This window comes from Sciurus vulgaris (genome assembly GCF_902686455.1).
Source record: "Sciurus vulgaris genome assembly, chromosome: X".
In the NCBI taxonomy this organism is placed as follows: domain Eukaryota; kingdom Metazoa; phylum Chordata; class Mammalia; order Rodentia; family Sciuridae; genus Sciurus; species Sciurus vulgaris.
Genome location: NC_136471.1, coordinates 97,956,440 through 97,976,247, shown reverse-complemented (window position 1 = coordinate 97,976,247; position 19,808 = coordinate 97,956,440).

Genomic DNA, 19,808 nt, shown 5'->3' with positions numbered 1-19,808 from the left:
TAGTAATAAGAGAAATGCAAATCAAAACTACCCTAAGATTCCATCTCGCCCCAATTAGAATGGCGATTATCAAGAACACAAGCAACAATAGGTGTTGGCGAGGATGTGGGGAAAAAGGTACACTCATACATTGCTGGTGGGGTTGCAAATTAGTGCAGCCACTCTGGAAAGCAGTATGGAGATTCCTCAGAAAGCTTGGAATGGAACCACCATTTGACCCAGCTATCCCACTCCTTGGCCTATACCCGAAGGACTTAAAATCAGCATTCTACAGAAATACAGCCACATCAATGTTCATTGCTGCTCAATTCACCATAGCCAGATTGTGGAACCAACCTAGATGCCCTTCAGTTGATGAATGGATAAAGAAACTGTGGCATATATATACAATGGAATATTACTCTGCCATGAGGAATGATAAAATTATGGCATTTGCAGGCAAATGGATGAAATTGGAGAATGTCCTGCTAAGTGACATAAGCCAATCTCAAAAAACTAAAGGACGAATGACCTCGCTGATAAGCGGATGAGGACATATAATGGGGGGTGGGAGGGGTTAGCGTTAGGGTTAGGGTTAGGTTTAGGGTTAGGGTTAAGGAGGGGGGCAAGAATGGAGGAAGGAAGGACTGTATAGAGGGAAAAGAGGGGTGGGTGGGGTGGGGGGGAAGGGAAAAAAAATATCAGAATGAATCAAAGAACATTACTCTATGTAAATTTATGATTACACAAATGGTATGCCTTTACACCATGTACAAACAGAGAAACAACATGTATCCCATTTGTTTACAATAAAAAAAATACACTATTCCTTTTCATAACTGAATGCTATTCTGTGGAGTGGATCTAATGCATTTTGTTTATCAATTGATTGATGGACTTTTGGGTTATTTCCACTTTTGGCCATTATCAATAATGCTGTTATGAACATTCATGTACAAATTTTTGTGTATTAATGTGTTTTTATTTCTCTTAGGTCTATACCTAGCAGCTGAATTGCTGAGTCATGCAGTAACTCTGTTTCAGATTTTGAGGAATTATAAAACTACACTATTTTACAATCCCATCAGTGATGAAGGGGGATTCCATGGTCTCTACATACTTGCCAAAACTTGTATGTTCTGACTTGATTGCAGCTATCATAATGGGTATAAAATGGTATCTCATTGTAGTTTCAATTTGCATTTACCTAAGAAAGGCTTAATTATATTGAGTATCTTTTAGTGTGCTTATTAGTCATTAGTATATATTCTTTGGAGAAATGTCTATTTGAATACTTTGCCCATTATTTAAAATTGAATTGCCTTTTCATTATGGAGTTAAGAAAGTTTTATATTCTAGATACAAGTCACTTATCAGATTTATGTTTCTGTGAATTGTCTTTCCACTTTTTCAATAATGTAGTTTGAAACACAAAATATTTAATTTCTATGAAGTTCAATTTACCTGTTTTCCCCCTTTGGATGTTTGCATTTTTCATTTCATATCTAAGAATATTTTGCTAAAGCCAAGGTCTGGGAGTTTCCTAGTGTTAAATCTAATATTTAGGCCTATGATCCGTGTTAATGGTGGCATATGGCACAAGGAAGAGGTCCAAATTTATACTTTTGCCTGTAGTCATCCAGTTTTCCTAGCATCAACATTGCATTAATGTAATAAATCCCACTTGGCCTAGGTATATAAACTTTTAAATATATTACTGGTTTTAACAAGCTAGTAATTTGTTGAGGATATTTGCATCCATGATCATAAGGGAAACTGGTCTGTTGTTTTATGTTCTTATGAAGTCTTTGATTTTGTTCTCAAAGCAGTGCTGGCCTAAAAGAATGAGTTGCATGTGATTTGAATCAATTCTTTAACTATTTGGTAGAATTCAGCAGAGAAGCTACCTGGGCCTGGGCTTTACTTTGTGGGAAAATTTAAATTACCATATTTTTTTTTTCATTTTTACAAGTCCATTGAGATTTTAAATTTTTTTCTTGAGACAGTATCAGTAGTTGGTGTTTTTTTAGGAATTTGTTCATTTCATTTATACTAATTTGTGTATATACAGTTGTTCATAGTAATCACCTTTAATTCTCTTTATTTATATAAAGTTGGTAGCAATATTCCTTCTTTCTTTCCTGATATTAGTAATTTGAATCTTTTCTATTGTTTTCTCAATCATACTAGTTAGAGATTTGTCAATTTTGTTGACATGTTGAAGAACCAACTTTTGGTTTCATTGGTAATCTCAAATGTTTCAGTTCTCTAATTCATTTATTTCTGGTTTAACCATTCTTTCCTTTATTCTGCTTACTTTGGGTTTAGTTATCTCTTTTTTGAGTCTAATGCAGTGGAATGTCAAGTTTATGACCTTTTCTTTAAGTATAGATATTTACAAGTTACTCTATATGTACTGCTTTAACAGCATACAAAAATCTTCGATATATATTGGGTTTTGTTTTGCATTCATTTCAAATTCTCCTTATGATTTCTTCTTTTACAAAATGGTTATTTAGGAGTGTGTTGTTTAATTTCCATGTATTTGTGAGTTTCTCAATTTTTCTTCTGTTATCTTGGAGAATGTTCCACTGAATTTGAAAAGAATATATACTCTTCTATTTGGGGGCAGTACTATGGTCTGAAAGTATGTATCTCACTAAAATTCATATGTTGAAACTTAATATCCAATATGATAGTATGAAGATGTAGGGCTTTGGGAAAGTGATTAGGTCATGAAGGCAGAGCTTGTGAGGATTAGTGCCATTATAAGAGACTTGAGGAACACCCTTTGCCTCTCACCATGTGAGGATGCAGCTAGAAGATGCTATGAGGACTAAATCTGCTGGCACCTTGATCTTGGATTCTTAAGCTTCCAGAATTATGAACAATAAATTCCTACTGTTTCTAAACTATCCAGTCTAGTTTGGGTAATTAATCTGAAGGTGCTGAAACAGGCAGGATATTCTATAAATGTCTATTAGGGCTTGCTGGTTTATAGCATTGTCCAAGTCTTCTATTTCTTTGTTGATCTTCTATCTAATTCTACCTATTACTGAATTGGTATCGGGCTCTCCAACTATTACTCTTAAATAATTGTTTCTTCCTTCAATTTGTTAATTTTTTGCTTCATGTGTTTTGGACTCTGTTGTTAGTTTTATTTTATTTATTTATTTATTTTTGGTAGTGAGAATTGAACCCAGGGGTGCTTAAGCACTAAGTCACAACCCCAGTCCTTTTTAACATTTTATTTATAGACAGAGTCTTGTTGAGTTGCTTAGTGCTTTGCTAAGTTGCTGAGGCCGGCTTTGAACTCACTATCCTCCTACCTCAGCTGCCCAATCCTCTGGGATTACAGGCATGTTCCACCGCACCCAGCACTTGTTAGTTTTATATGTTTACAATTGTCATGTTTTCCTAATGTTTTCACCCTTTTATCTTTATAAAATGTCCTTCTTTGTCTCTAGTACAATTTTTGTCTTGAAGTCTGTTTTGTTTGATGTTGTATGGCCACTTCACCTCTATTTTAACTACTATTTGTATAGTGTATCTTTTACTATTCCTTAGTTTCCTCTATTTGTGTTCATTAATCTAACATGTCCTTTGTAGATAGAATACATTATATAATTGAATCATGAGTCTTCATGACTGCCAATTTGTGACTTTTTCTTGTCCTGTTTAATCCACATACACTTAATATAATCAGTGATAATGTAGAAAATATTTTTGGATTTTGTAGAACAATAAAGGAATAATTAAATAATAGAGTATATAATAGTAATAATAGTAATTATATGTGTAATATAATAGTAATATATAATAGTAAATATATACACACACATATATTTGTGTGTGTATCTAGTTCTACACATCATTGGATTTGTTTTGGGGGTCTCCAAGTATTACTTTCATATCATCATTTTTCCTTTAATTCTGTTAATTTTTTGTGTTCACACACACACACATACATGTACACTTTTGAACTCTAGAATTTCTATTTGATTCTTTTGTTATAATTTTGCTCCTTTTAAAAATATTCTGCATTTGGTGAACTATTATTCTCATACTGTCCTTTTATTCTTCCAGTATGACTTCCTTTGTTTTTTAAACATATTTATAAGAACTGATTTAAAATATTCATATAGTAGTTCCAACATCTGCACCTCCTTGATGACAGTTGTTACTGATTTTTTCTTCTGCATGTGAGTCATGCTTTCCTATTTTTGTATGTCTCATAATTTTTGTTGTAAACTGGACATTTTAAATCATGTAATGTGGAAACCCTGGCAGTCAGATCCTCCTCTCACCAGAGTTTGTTGTTGCTGTTTGTTTGGTGAATCTCCTGGGTCAATCGTACAAAGTATTTATTCTTTGTTTAATACTGTGACTGAAATCTCTGCTCGGTTAATTTCACAGTTAACTAATGTTTGGAGAGAGATTTCCATAAATACTTTCAACATATAAATCTCTCATCCTTTACCAAAGGACTCTGTGTGTATTTTGGGGGCACACCTTCAATGCCCCAGCAACTTAAAACTCTGCTTGAACATTTACTTCCAGCTTTCAGAGCGTCCACATCAACCAGAGGCTGGACATCAGGGCCTTCTCAAGTATTTTCTGGGCCAAATGCACAGCCCTGAATGTTCATGTGGTTTTCTGGAGCCCCAGAAATGTGTCAGACATTTTCAGGTGGACAACTCATTTCCCAAATTTCCTTTTAAGTTTTTGGCTTTTTCCTTGTTTGCCCAGTTTGGAATCACTACCTCAGACAACTCACCTGTTAAACAATTGCCCTGAAAGTTTTTGACAAACTCCCTAGGTTTAGCGCTTTCCTCACTGGGTGAGCTCAGAGTCAAGTTAAATAAAGACAAACTTTCTGAGTAGGCTTTTTCAGGGAGCTTGCAGACAAGTCAACTGGTGATAATTCTCTGGGGACGAATCCATTGGAAGAGCACCAAACCTATAATCTGTTCTTTCACCTTCAGTTCCTGCTAGGCTACTGGTTTTTACAGATACTGTGATATTGAGGATGCTGATTTTTAAAGATTACTGCAGAGCTTAGGTTATGAGGATGGGGATAAGGCAAATTATAATATCACAAAGCTTGCTATTCTTACTGTGATTCAGTTGCTTTCTCAACGTGTTGCAAGATGGGTTAATTTCCAGACATATGAAAGAATTTATTTTAAATTTTTAACCAGTATTCTCACTGTTTTTATGGAGGAGCAGATTTTTAAGTCTTTTTCCACCATTCCAGAAGAGCTTCTTTAGGTACAGACTTAGGAGGGAAAAAATGAATTCAATTTTGGGGTGATGGAATGAAATTTGTCTTTGAGGTACCCAAGAGGAGAATATATGTATCATTTAATGATGCAATGGTTAATGTGTTTTGGACTTCAGATGAAGAGTTGAATTAATTAATCATATTTCTCAGTTCATTGCATGTTAACATAATTGGTTCATGGAGGGCCCCTCTTTGGTATTTCCGTATGCATGTATGTATACTTAAACATAGAATATTTCCATTCTCACCCTCCTTTTGCAATCATTCTGATGTGTTTAACATACAGCTTTTGACTCATTAAGTGTTCTCCCAAAATGTATTATTGGAGGCTGAGGTTATAGCTCAGTGATAGAGCATTTGTGTAGCACATGTGAGGCACTGGGTTTGATCCTCAGCACCATATAAAAATAAACACAGAAATAAAATAAAGATATTGTGTCCATCTGCAACTAAAAATTTGAAAATGTGTATTACTGTTTTGTGTGCAGCCAAGAAAATATCATATGTATTTTCATGCACACAAAAACACACTCTTGGGGTTCTCAAACTTGTCTGCACATTGGGATCACCTTGTAGCTTTAATCTGATGCCCAACTTGTAGCCTACATTAAAAAAAAAAACAAAAAAAAAAACAGGATTTGTGATGGGACCCAGAGATCATAATTTTTAGATTATCCCAGTTGATACCAATTTGCATCCAGGTTTGGGAACCTGTTTCTCATTTTTTAAACCAAGCACTAGGTTTTTAAAATCTAGCCATGTTTTTACATGAGCATCTAGTCCAGAGATCAACAAATATTTTCTGTAAAGTATCAGATATTAAATAATTTTGACTTTGCAAGTGATACGATCTCTATTACAAGTGAACCCTGCTGTTGGAATGTGGAAACAGCCATGAACAATATATAACCAAATGTCCATGATCATGTTCCAATATAATTTTATTTACAAACCAAACAAAACATAAAACCAAAATGAAAACAGGATGTGGGCCGGATTTGGTCCAGGGACCATAGCTTGCTGACTTCTGAGTTAGTCCTTTACTTCCAACTACTGGGGCATCTCCATGGAGTATCACATTTGTCAATCCTTGATTTTAGTTAGACGTTAGTTTGCTTTACTAAGACAAGTTATATTGTAATAAATATGTATCTATCTATATCCCAATGGCCCCCATACAAAAACTATTTGAGAATTGCTGGACCATAGAACATAAGTACAGTTACTCTGATTATATACCTTGAGATAACTCCAGAATAGGTGTACAGTTTCAGGACATAAAGATTGCTAGATCCTCACATCCACACCAATCCTTGACATTATCTAGTTGTTTAAATTTTGTCAGTTTAATAGTTTACTTTGCATTTCTGGTCATAATATTTTATTCATATAAGTGTCTGGTTAATACCTGTCTCCCATATAACTTTATGTGTGTTCCATAAGGTCAAGGACCTTTTCTGGCTTTGTTCACGATTCTATTTCTACCACCTGACGTGAGCCTGACATATAGTAGGTGTTCCATAAATATTTTTGGAACAAATAAAGATGCTTCTTGACTAAGGATGGGGCTAAATCCTGAAGAACCCATCATAAGTGGGAAATATCACAAGTAGAAAGTGAATTTACTACACCTAACCTGCCACACATCTTAGCTTAGCAACACAACATACTGGAGTATCAGTTATCTTCCCTCTTGATCACAAGACTGACTGGTAGGTGAAGTTTGCTGCCACTTCCTAGCATTGCAAGAGGACCAGGCCATATATTGTTAGCCCTGGACAAGACCTACATTCAAAATTTCAAGTACAGATTCTACTGAGTGTGTATCATTTTCTCACCATGATAAAGCTGGAAAATCCTAAGCCAAACTATTGTACTTTGGGGACTGTCTGGAAATGGGTATGTGAGCTCCTTTGTGTTAACCCTACAAAAATATTCTTTTCTTTATTGGTAGATTTGAACTGCTGACCTGAGGTGAGAATAGGGAACTTGTTTAGAATAGTAGGATTCCTGGCCTCAAGAAAACTTAAACTTAGGGAGAGAAGGCAAAAATCTTCTTTTATTCTATTTATACACAAAAAATTTTGAGCACTTAGGCTAGTTGCCATTTTGCACAATGAACAAGACAGTTATAGTTTTGTTCTCTGAGAGCCCACAAAGCATCGCATACTCTGAAGGCTCATAACAGGAGTTCCCTTACCCAATCTAGTGTGACTGAGGGAAGGCAAGTGTGGTAAAAATACAAAATAATCCCTTATGAATGCCCAGAGAATTTCCCTGACAATAGGATGTCTACAGAATTCAGGGATTCATAGGAAAGAACAGTAATATTCTAACAGTATTATACAAATGAGCTTGGATAAGTCTTCAAGCTGTTCTGCAAATAGTGGAGTGATTTAAGCGAATTTAAGATAATTATGCTTAAATCCTTCCTTCCCCAATTATTCTATTTCTGACTCAGAAAGTAGAATTGCTGAAGTGGTTGCCTTTCACTTTAATAGTTGTAAAATAAATACCTCCAGAATCTCAGAAAGGCAAAGACTACTATACTTCTTTGGCCAATGGCAGATATGATCAGTAATTAATAAAAAATCTTCAGTAAATCATAACTGATCTCATATGATTTGGAAGGTTTAACTGTTTTAAGAAACACTGTGGATTCCTGGGAAAAGTAGAGTTGAAATTTAATGGCTTGAATTTACTTAACAAGTACTCCCTCTTTCCCACCCTCTACATACACATCTTGAAGAGTCTCCCTAAATATATTCAGAGATTTAAAAGTTTATAAAAATCTATAATTTTGAAACAATTGCTTCAACTGTCCTTGCTTATTCTTCTTTACCTTTCAACATTTATTTTCGAGTTGTCTTCCCAATTTTCCCTTCCTCCCTCTAAAAATCATAAGAAGCAAAGAATAGTAGACATTTATTTATGTATTTGCTTCGTTTCATGGTTGGATGAAAGTTGGAGGCTTCTGGTCCATACACCACGTTGTTAGAAACAAAACTGGGGTCAAGAAGGTTAACCAGGGGTGCTGGGGAGATAGCTCAGTTGGTGGAATGCTTGCCTTGCAAGCACAAGGCCCTGGGTTTGATCCCCAGCACTGAAAAAAAAAAAAGAAGTCAAGTAGAACTATCAAATACTTCCAAATAAATAAATGAGCAGAAAAAGAAGGTTAACCAGCCTGTCACAGTCTCACTGCCTGTGTTCATTCTCAGTAGGGGAGTAAGAAGCAGGGAGGTGGAGAAAAGAGGGGGATCAGGACAAATATCAAAAAACAGGTCAAGACAAGGAAGAGTTAGGAAAAGAAAACCTGGCACAGGAGTTTAAAAGCAATAACAAAGAGCTCACAGATAGCAGTTAGTACTCAGTGCACTCTCTCTTCACTTGCTTATCTTCGAGGACCACTGTAAACTAGTTCTTCAGCCCTACAACAATTAGACCACTGTGAAGGGCATGGCTAAGTACAGAAAGCACTGAAGTAGTCACTGATTTGAAAGTTTTTCTCTGTTACCACCTCCCTTCTTTCCCCCATTCCATTCTCTGCCCTTTTCTGTGCTGTAGGAGAATCCCATGGACGGTATCACCAGAGTCCCTTACCACCAGGCTTCTGTTTGGGTATACTCAGTAGAGGTATAAACATAAGGTACAAGCATAAGATAGAAGGACAAAAAGAGAACCGATAGAGGTATTCCTGCCGGATTCTCTCTTTTCACACAATGACAGATCTTCCATGACTACAGTTCCTTCTTCCATGTACCTGCTTGCACAGTGTTCTCTCTTTCCCTTATTCTCAGGCTTACAGATGGGAGGGGCTTCTTGCTGTGCTAGTCTATGGGTGCCACAACAACCCTTATTTGTTCTCATAACCCAGTGGTGGTTCCTTTATTATAGCCTGCTCATTTGAAACTTCCATGTTGAAATCTATTTCTTATTGGGATCCTGATTGATACGATAGTTCCTTTAGGTCTCTCTTACTGTACTTTCATGAATCATACTAGGTGTGAAACGATATTGTAGAAATTGAAAAGATGAAGGACAAAAACCCTGATCATACATCTTCAATGCAAACTTTTGTAAGCTGCAAATACAAACAGGGACACATTCTCCAAACCCAACAAACAAGAATAATATTAACCCCAAATATTCAGAGACAGGTGCAAGATGCACATAAGTAGAGGAGTGGGGGAGGTAAACATGCTTTTCTGAACCCCTGTTCCCACTGTGGTATTCTTCACAAGAATGGGCTTATGCAATGAGTTCGCCCAAAGAGCAAGATTGCCATAATACAATGTTACTGTGGGAGCACCGACATTTTAGCTTGCCTGTTGCTGGGGACAGGTCTTACTACTATTTGTTTGGTGATGGGTAATGCTTTTTTATAGGAAAATCAGTCAGTTCAAAAGCATTTTATGTTTTCCTGTTTCTCTAAAGTCCGTCATTTCCTAAACAGTGCATCTCTGTTTCCCTTTATAATGACCCAGAGGAAATAGAAGCACATTCCATGAGGACTTCATTTAGGAAAAGGAAACATAGCAGGTTTAACCCTGTAAGTATTTTTGATGTTGTTGTTGTTTTAAGCAAAATAATGTATTTTGTGCATTATTTGCACAAATGCCCCTCTCTCTTTGGCTTTCAAGGGCATACACCCATAAACTGGGCAATAAGCCTATTTGTAAACTAAGGTTGCTCTCTCCTCTAGTCTGTACACTGTGAAATGAATATCTTCAGCCAGTGGTATCCTGGTATATTTTGAGTCTTGTTTTAACCACTGTGCTGAACTAAAGCACAAAGGGCCTTTCATAATATCTTCCTATTAGGGATTTTGGAGGGTTACATGGAGCTCTTTTCTGTGGCTATGTTTTGGGTCCAGAAAAGCTCATTTTAGTGGTGGCCAGGGATATGATATTAGCTATGACTCAAGAAAGCTGACATTACAATGTCTCTTCTAAGGTCTCAGAATTTCACTTCTTTTTAATTCTTTAGGTAATATAATTAGGTAATATAACTGAGAAGAACACCTTGGGAACTCAAAACCAGGGCCTCTCTTACTGTACTGTATATAAGTTTAATCTAACTGCACTTCAGAATTCATTCATTCATTCGTTTAACAAAAATATATTAAGCACTTACCATGTTCCAAACACTAAGCAAGGTATAACATTTAAGTTTAAAAAAAATGGTCTTGGTCATCAAGAAGTTTACAGCACAGTGGCTTATCTGGCTACTAACATTTAAGGGCAACTCTAGAAGACAAATTACCTTCTGGGACTTCTTAAATTGTTCCAGTTGTTTTATTACAGGCCATAATAGGCAATCTTGTATAGAGTAGTTTTATCTTCTTTATCTTATTCAATCACTACAACCACTTTGTGGGGTCAATAAGGTTAACACAATAACTCCCATTTTATAGGTGAGGAAACTGAGCTACTATATAAGTCCAAAGGCTTACCCTGCAGTCACACAGCTGGAAGGAGTTAGGCCCTTGACCTCACTCAAGATAAAGGCCTTTGCTTTTTCAACTTTCAGGCTGTCTTGCACCTGGCCTCTTTACCATTTTTTTTCTTTGCATGTGTTTGTTAATCTTGCTTATCACCTAAAAGACTTTAAGCTCCTAAGGGCTCAGTGTCATATATTTCTTTGAACTACTCAAAACATTTAACATAATGTTGAACATATTGTTAATCCATATGGATTGGGTATATTGATTTAGCAAGATTTAAGTTAAACTTTGAGATGTGCTTTAGAGAACTGACAAGGTAATTCAAAATTACCTCTCTAAAATGTACATATTTAAAAGAGTGTTGGCATTGATTTATTCCTTTCCAGATGACATTCTTTTGGATAGGTTTAATTTACTGTGGGTTGGGATAATTGGGAGGGGATGAGACCATTACCTGGGAGAGTTAATGGCTGAAGATCTTACTCATACTCTTCTTTGGAAGGTAATGCATGAGTAATTCTCGAGTGGCTTAACCAGGCCCTGGATTTCACTTGAAAGATTACGATTTTAATTTAACATATCCTGCTGTACAGTGTGTGAAATATGCAGCCAGCAGTGATCACTGTGAGATGAAAGCCCAGTTGTGTTTATTTTAAGAGACTTGCAATTCTTTGCCAAAGCCAACATTCCTGGGCAGTGAATAGATTGAGTGAATCATCCAAAGTAGGTGAGAGGTCACAAGCTTGGGAAAAAATTGAAAACTGAAAGCTTTTCCTGTCAAATAGCAGTGTTTAAAAAGGCATTTATAAAGCAGAAGCTATCACAGAAAATGGGTTTTTCTTTTTCAAGATGAATCTTCTGCATGAGGATCCTATAGGCCTCTTTCTTAGCTCCATCTAATTAGTCCCCGTGTTGTTCACCTTTCCTGGAAATTGTAGCAGAGAAGTACTCTCCAGCTTTCAGACAATGGCCTCATTGGAAAACAGGACAGTAGCTGTGTTCTTGAGGGCAGTGTAGACCCATTCTCTTTGAAGAGCAGGCTGGCACACTTCCCAGGTGGTATGACTTTGGTGAGTATCAAACAAACCTTTGTAGCCAACACTGAATTCCTTAGGTATCAGGCAAATGGAATGTCAACTAGGGCCAAGCATGACATAAAAGATTGAGGATATGACAATTACTTATTGAGCATCTACTATGTAACAGGCACCTATTTAATCCTCAGTCATCCAATAAAGTGGGCATTTAAAATTCCTGTTTAATGGATGAAGAAACTGAAGTTTATAGAACTAAAGTCACATATATGTTGGACAATCAAAACAAAATTAAAAACTGAATAGAATGGAGAGAATCCATTCTATTACCACCATTTAAAAATATTTAAAATAAAGATATGCAGTTCATTCTCTGACTGTGGAATGCAACTTCTATCTTTCTACAAAAGATAAACAAATGAACCAATTTCCGTAATTCGGTATACCCCGAAGTATCAGGAAGGAAGATATCCTCTGAGAGCCTAGTCTTAAGAGAAACTAAAAGGAAACAAATCACAAAAGATATCAAAGATGAAACGTAATCCACACCTTAAAGAACAAATGGAATCTAAAAATGAACAGAACCTGAAATCTGGAGTCTAACAATGTGCCTGGCAGAGCAGAAATTTATCCCAGTTATTTCTTGACATCACTCAAGATAAAGTAAGTAAGTCTCCAGAGGTCCTGTTGGAAATACAAGACCTCAAAGAGATTTTCCTGTAAAATCTGAAACAAGACAAGGATGTCCACTTACACCACTCCTATTTAATATAATACTAGAAATTCTAGCTAGAAAAATTAGACAAGAGAAGGAATAAAAGGGATAAAAACAGGAAAGGAAGAAGTCAAATTATCACTGTGTGCAGATGATATGATCCTATACCTAGAAGATCCAAAAAATTCTACCAAAAGACTGCTAGAACTAATAAATTCAGCAAAGTAACAGTTACAAAATCAACATATAAAAATCAATAGGTTTTCCTATCTACCAACAAAGAATCTGCTGAGAAAGAAATCAGGAAAACAATCCTATTAATAATAGCTTCCAAAAAATAAAATACTCATAAATAAATCTAACCAAGGAGATGAAAGACCTCTACAAGGAAAACTAAAGAACATTGAAGAAAGAAATTGAAGAAGACACAAAATGGAAAGACCTCCCATGCTCATGGACAGGCAACATTAATATTGTTAAAATGGCCATACTACCAAAAGCAATATACAGATTCAATGCAATCCCCATCAAAATACCAATGACATTCTTCACAAAACTGGGAAAAAACACTCCTAAAATTCACTTGGAAGAATAAAAGACCCAGAATAGCTAAAACAATTTTAAACCAAAAATGCAATGCTGTAGGCATCGCAATACCTGACTTCAAATTATACTACAGACCTATAGTAACAAAACTGCATGGTACTGGCATAAAAACAGATAGACCATAGAAAACACAGATAAACCCAGACATCTACAGGCAAAGGTGCTAAAAAATAGATTTTAACAAATGGTGCTGGGAACGCTGACTATCCAGATGTAGAAGTATGAGACTACACCAGATCCTATCTCTCACCCTGCACAAAAGTCAACTTGAAATAAATCAAAGACCTAGGAATTACACCACAAACCATACAACTCCTAAAAGAAACTGTAGAGTCAACACTCCAACATATAGGCAGAGGCAACAGATTTCTCAACAAGACCGTCTCCTAAAGCTCAGGAAATAATGCCAAGAGTTAATAAACTGTGTGGCATCAAATTAAAAAAGCTTCTGCACAGCAAAGGAAATATTTAGGAATGTGAAGAAAGAAACCTACAGAATGGGAGAAAATCTTTGTTAGTTACCCTTTTAACAGAGGATTAATTTCCAGAATATATAAAGAACTCAAAAAACTTAACACCAAAAAAGTGAATAACCCAATTAATAAATGAGCAAATGAACAAAAGAAGAAATATAAATGAACAATAAATATGTGAAAAGATGTTCAACATTGTTAGCAATAAGGGAAATGCAAATGAAAGCTACACTGAGATTTCATCTCACCTCAGTCAGAATGTCAGTCATAAAGAATACAAACAATAAAAAAATACAAATAATAACAAATGCTGGAGCAGATGTGGAGAAAAAGGAACACTTTTACATTGTTGGTGGAATTGTAAATTAGTGCAACTGCTATGGAAATCAGTATGGAGATTCCTCAAAAGACTAGGCATGGAACCACCATATGACCCAGTTATACCACTCTTTGGTGTTTATCCTTAAGAATTAAAGTCATCTTAGGGCTGGGGAGATAGCTCAGTCAGTACAGCCCTTGCATTGCAAGCACAAGTCCCTGGGTTCGATCCTCAGCACTGCAAAAGAAAAAAAAAAAGAAAGTCATCTTGCTACAGTGATACATGCATATCCATGTTTACAACAGCACAATTCACAATAGCCAAACTATGAAACCAGCCTAGGTGTTCATCAATGGATAAATGGATAAATAAAATGTGGTATATATACACAGTAGAGTTTTATTCAGCCATAAAGAAAACTGAAATTATGTCATTTGCAGGAAAATGGTTGGAACTTGAACATATTATGTTAAGCTAAATAAACCAAACTCAGAACATCAAGGGTTATATGTTTTCTCTTATACACTGAAGCTAGAGAGGAAAAAGGAAAACAAAGTTTGAGGGGGTCTCATGAAAATCCAAGGGAGATCAGGAGAGTAGAGGAAAGGGACCAGGGGAAGGGAGGATGGAGGGAAAGGGTAAATACTGGGGAATGATAACGGCAAAGTTATATTGTCATATTGTGTGCCCACACAAATATGTAACAATGAATCCCATCATTACGTACAAATATAATGCACTAATAAAATAATGTGGAAAAAAAGAAAATGCAGAACCTCAGGAAGGATAACCTAAGAGCCTTTTTCAGATTTTCTCTTAATTATTTAATTCAGTTATCAGCTATAATGTTATGGAACAGGAAGAGTCTGGCTGAGGAACCAGTGGGACAGAGCACAGGGGAATAGATCAGGGCACCTCACAGAGACAATATGATGGAAAGTTCTGGGAAGGAACATTTCCAGGAAAGTAGTTCTGAGTGAAGGGCACTCCCTGGCAGTGCTGGGGTCCAAAGCTCAAGGAGGGAGTCCTGAATAGATAGAAGTTAAATTCACCAAAGTTCATTTTGACAGGCAAAGTCAGCAGCAAGGTCAAGCATTTGGGGGAGCATCTATATAAAGTCTCCTATCTGTGCCTTCAGTTGCATTTTGGTGGTGACAGAGTATATACGTGTGTGTAGGTAAAATTGTCTTTTAAAGAATATTTTGTCAGTCTTCACTTCCCCACAGTAGATATATGTTCAGGAACTTGCCCCAGAAGAGATTTTTGAGCCCTATTCTTCATGGAAATGTTCTTGGCCAGCCCTGAGTATGGACATATCCTCAGATGATGATTCTCCAGGGAATTCTGGGTGCTCCCTCTATTTTAGGAGTATTGGTAACTTAACACAGACCTCTATGTAAAAAAAATGAAGCACACGTATGTGCAGGAGGTGGTTTGGGAAACATTCAGGAGTGGTTTTCTTCTGGTCCCTTACCACTTTGGTGGATCCTCCTGTCTTCCTCAGTTTCTCCCCAGTTCCCTGATGATTCCTCTCTGACTACCCACCTCGTCTGCTGAGGAGGAATCCTTTGTGGTTTACTTTGTTCTCCTCTTTCCTAAACCCTAGCTGGTTGAAGACACTACCACGATAATTTCCCACACCCACTCCACTGACTCTTAAGCCTGCCACAGGCTATCCAGGTTCAGAGCAGAGGAGGGTGCTGGCAGGGGCTTGCCCTCAAGATGAAGGTTGAGCTGACACTGGCTGATTTTGTACAGTTGAGAGAACAGGAGAGGGAACAGAGCAGCCGGCTGTGGTACAGGGCCCTGGAGAGGACAAAGAAGTATCAGTCACTGCCAGATCTATGGGGAAGGGAGGAAGAGGTAGGAGGGGATTATATAGCTAAGCCCCTAGTTTCTAGCCAATCCATGATCTGCTGAGCTGCCTATGATCAGCTTCACAACATTCCTTCTTACAGAATATAGAAAGCAAAGCTTGGATGTAAAGTTATCATACTTATACTTCTCAACTTTGTGTGCATAATTACTTAGCATTTATTTGTTTATTTAATAAGCATACATATTATTATGACATTTTAAGTGCCTAAAGAAAGTATCCTAAATACTTTCTGATGTTAACTCATTCAATTCATTAAATCCATATGAAGTAGGTGCTGATATCATCTTCACTTTGCAGATTAGGAAATGGACACACAGGTTAATTAATTTGCCAAAGGTCACTCCCTTAGTAAGCAGCAGAGCTAGAGATAAACCCTCCAGAATTGTACAGAATTGTTAAATAACCTCTTCTGTGAGTATATTAATGGGAAAATAGATGGAAAGGCCGAGCACTATATAATACCATGCAAGGATAATCGTTGTTGTTACTATAATAATAAAATTATTAGCTAATACTCCACTCCTATAATACTTAAAAATAGTTTGTTTGTGAAGAAATAGTTCAGCACAGGTTTATCTTGGGAAGCCTCAGTTCAAATCCTGGTTCTTTTACTCATTAGCTGTGAGATAATGGACAAAATTACATAATCCCTCTATGCCTCAGTTTCTTAATATGTAACATTGGAATAATAATAGTCTTTACCTCATTGGTTTGTTGTTAATATTTAATAAGGTAATGTTTGGACAACACTTAGCAAAATACCTGGCACATAATAAGTGCTCAGTAAATATTTGTCATTCATACTACTGCCTGTTGCAATTGAACTAAATTGCTTTTCATTCTTTGTATTTTATTTTCATCTAGCTAATTAGTTACTTATTTCCAGAGATTTCCTGGTAACATTGCCTTACATTTATGTATGTAAACACTAGTATGTTTCATTTTTGCAAGTGAGTTCCTCCACTTAATTCTGAGGTTGGTCATGCAGGTATTGTTCCTCACATCCCAGGTACCAAGGATGGAACCCAGGGCCCATGCATGCTAGGCAGGCACTCTGCCACTGAGCTATATCCTTGGTCCTGTGGTGTAGGTATTATCCCCTTGTTAAGGATGTGGGAACTGAGGTCAGAGAGACACTAAATCAAGTCTACATGGCCAGTCCTGGTACATTTTCTAAGTGATATTCCAGTGCTTTTTCCAGAATGTACACCCTACCCCACCTCCACATCCCCTTGGGTTCTCTAATCCAGTGTCCCTAACCTAAATTCTCTAAACACTTGCTGTTAAACTTACTTGTTTAGGTATTTTAGCAAACTTGCCCCCTCCACCATGCGGGCTCCTCCCTCCTTCTCCCCTTTCCCTTTCATCTCATTGTGAATTCTGTGGGGACTCAACAAGGCTTCTATTCCAGGGATGAGAGCCAGATCGTTTCCTATTTGGGATTTTCAGAGGATGACAAAGGTAATAGGACTAGGGACTGTTTAATCTATAAATGTTTTTTTAAGTCAATGCCAAGCCCAGACTGTGGACCTCATCTCTAATTTTTTATGCAGTGACTTTGGGCTAAATACAGAGGTTGGCCTTTTACCTTCAGAGAACAGCCCTGCAGGCTGATGAATTTGGAGAGTACTAGTTGGAGAGCGACTGGACTGTCTGGGGTTGGCCTTGTGTTGTTCAGAGTTTCGCCTGAAAGTCAGGCCTTGAGATCCACCCAAGGGTTCCTAGGGGGAGAAAAGATTAGGGGAGATGCTTCTGTTGCTTCTTAGAGGGCAATTGGGGTTCCCCAGTATATGTTTCTAGGTCAAGTTTCATCTTTTGGGCCACGGACATTTTCTTAAACTTTATGGATATACAGTAGCTGCCTGGAGTGTAGGTAATTAGGGTCCCACCACAAGTCTGGCCTCTAGTCTGATGTGTTGGTGTTGCTCTTTGCTCTCTATCTAGCCCTTGGCCCCTCATGCAGCCCTCTTCTGATTTCTGATCAGAGTTTTCCCCAAAATACAAACCTTCTATCCTAAACTTGAATTACTATTGTTTCTCTGCATCTAGATTTGTGTTTGCTGACCTGGTAAATGAATTCTCATAGGCTTTGAGTGTCCATGGTGGTGGATTTGTTTGTTCCCCTCCTCATGTTATCCAGAGTTTTCTGGAAACAAAACCTTAACTTAATAGATTGAAGCTACTGATTAAATTTCAGGCACTGATGAAGAACTTGATACCTCTCAAGTTGTACTACCTAGAATGCTTAGTCTTTTGTCCACCTATAGGACTGACCTTGAATTCTTTAGTAAACAGACATAAGCTCTCTTGATGAATACTCAGGAGAAGTAGTGGTTAAGATTAAGTTTCAGGAAAGTAAAATTCATCACATTCTTATTTAATATTTTCAACTCACCCTGTCCTAATGTATGTGAGCAGGTACACACACACACACACACACACACACACACACACACACACACTTCTGTTTCCTTTCTGCTTGCTTGGACACTGTTCCGTTTCCTTTCTGCTTGCTTGGACTAAACCCCACTATGTTCAGTGAAGGGGCCTCAGCACAGGGAGAGGACAATCTCCCTGTGCATTTTACCAAAAAGCTCCATTGCCAGTGAAAGTGTTTGGTCATAGGCCATAGCAATCTCATGGTTGGTCTGCTGCTACAGGGCTGCTTGTGCTGGCATTAGAATAGGACTTTGTCATAGTTAAAGCCCTGTTATGGTTTGGATGGGAGGTGTCCCCCAAAAGCTCACGTGTGAGACAATGTGAAAGGGTTCAGAGGGGAAATGATTGAGTTGTGAGAGCCTTATACTAATCAGTGAATTAATACCCTGATGGGATTAATTGAGTGGTGACTGGAGGCAGGTAGAGTGTGGTTCCAGGTGGACTTTGGGGTATATATTTTCTCTCTGGTGAGATCATCACGTGAATTGCTTCCCTCTGCCACACTCTTTTGCCATTATGTTTAGCCTCACCTCAAACCCTGAGAAATGGAAACAGCTGTAGACTGAGACCTCTGAAACCATGAGTCCCCAAATGAACCTTTCCTCCTCTACAATCGTACTGGTCAGATCTTTTAGTCACAGCAGCAAGAAAGCTGATTAAAACAAGCCCCCTCCAGCTCTGAGATATTAGGAAACTTCCTGCCTTCCATTTTCCACCTTCTACCAATGACTGGCCCTTCCAAGTACAGCTGGCAATGGAAAGTGAGAGGCAGGTATTGCAGACCCTTCACCTTTCCCTTCAGTACCTATTGTCTATGAGAGATGAAAGGCAGTCCAAGCCTAAAGAGTGACCTCAGCAGTGAGTGGTTTAGGAGTAGTAAGTAGTATTTTTCTTCCTCATGTAAATTATCATTCAAAAAGTTAGCCTCATAATGAAAATCACTGTGTATAGGGTGTTCTTAGAGAAGACCCCCATTTTTCTGGGGTGACAGGTGGGCAAGACCACATAGTACTGAGAAGTGACTATTCTGTGTGATGGAGTAGATAGAAGTCACCCATTCTGAGGCTAGGATTTTGATCTTGTCTGATGAAGGCTTATAGAGGAGGTAGATTGGAGGTCAGTGAGGAGGATTATCTACTACAAACTACAGTAATCTGTCCTGAGGTCAGAGAAGAGGGAGTGGCAATGAATCCTGGTCTGAAAGTTGCAGACCGGAAAACCATGCCCCAGATGGTAGTATAAACAAATTATACATCAGTTGCTTGGTGAAGCACATTTGGGCTTTTTCTTCCTACTCCATGTATCAGAAAATTCCCTCTGTGTGCCCACAGAAGGGAGATAAGACCAAATACAAGGCCACAAAGGAGAGGCAATGAAGCATAGTAAAAAATGGAGACCTTAACCTTGTAGATCATAGAGATGAGGATTTTAGGTCTATCCCACTGAGTGCCAACTGTGAGGCCAGAGGCTGGCCTGGCAACCTCTCTGAGACTTTCTTCATCTGAAAAATCATCATCTACTTGCTACTTTGTAGGGATATTAGGAGGGCTAGATGAATGTCATAAATTGACACTTATAAAACAGAGCCTGAGGTGAGGATTCTGTGCAAATGATTTATTAAGGAAGTGATTCCAGGG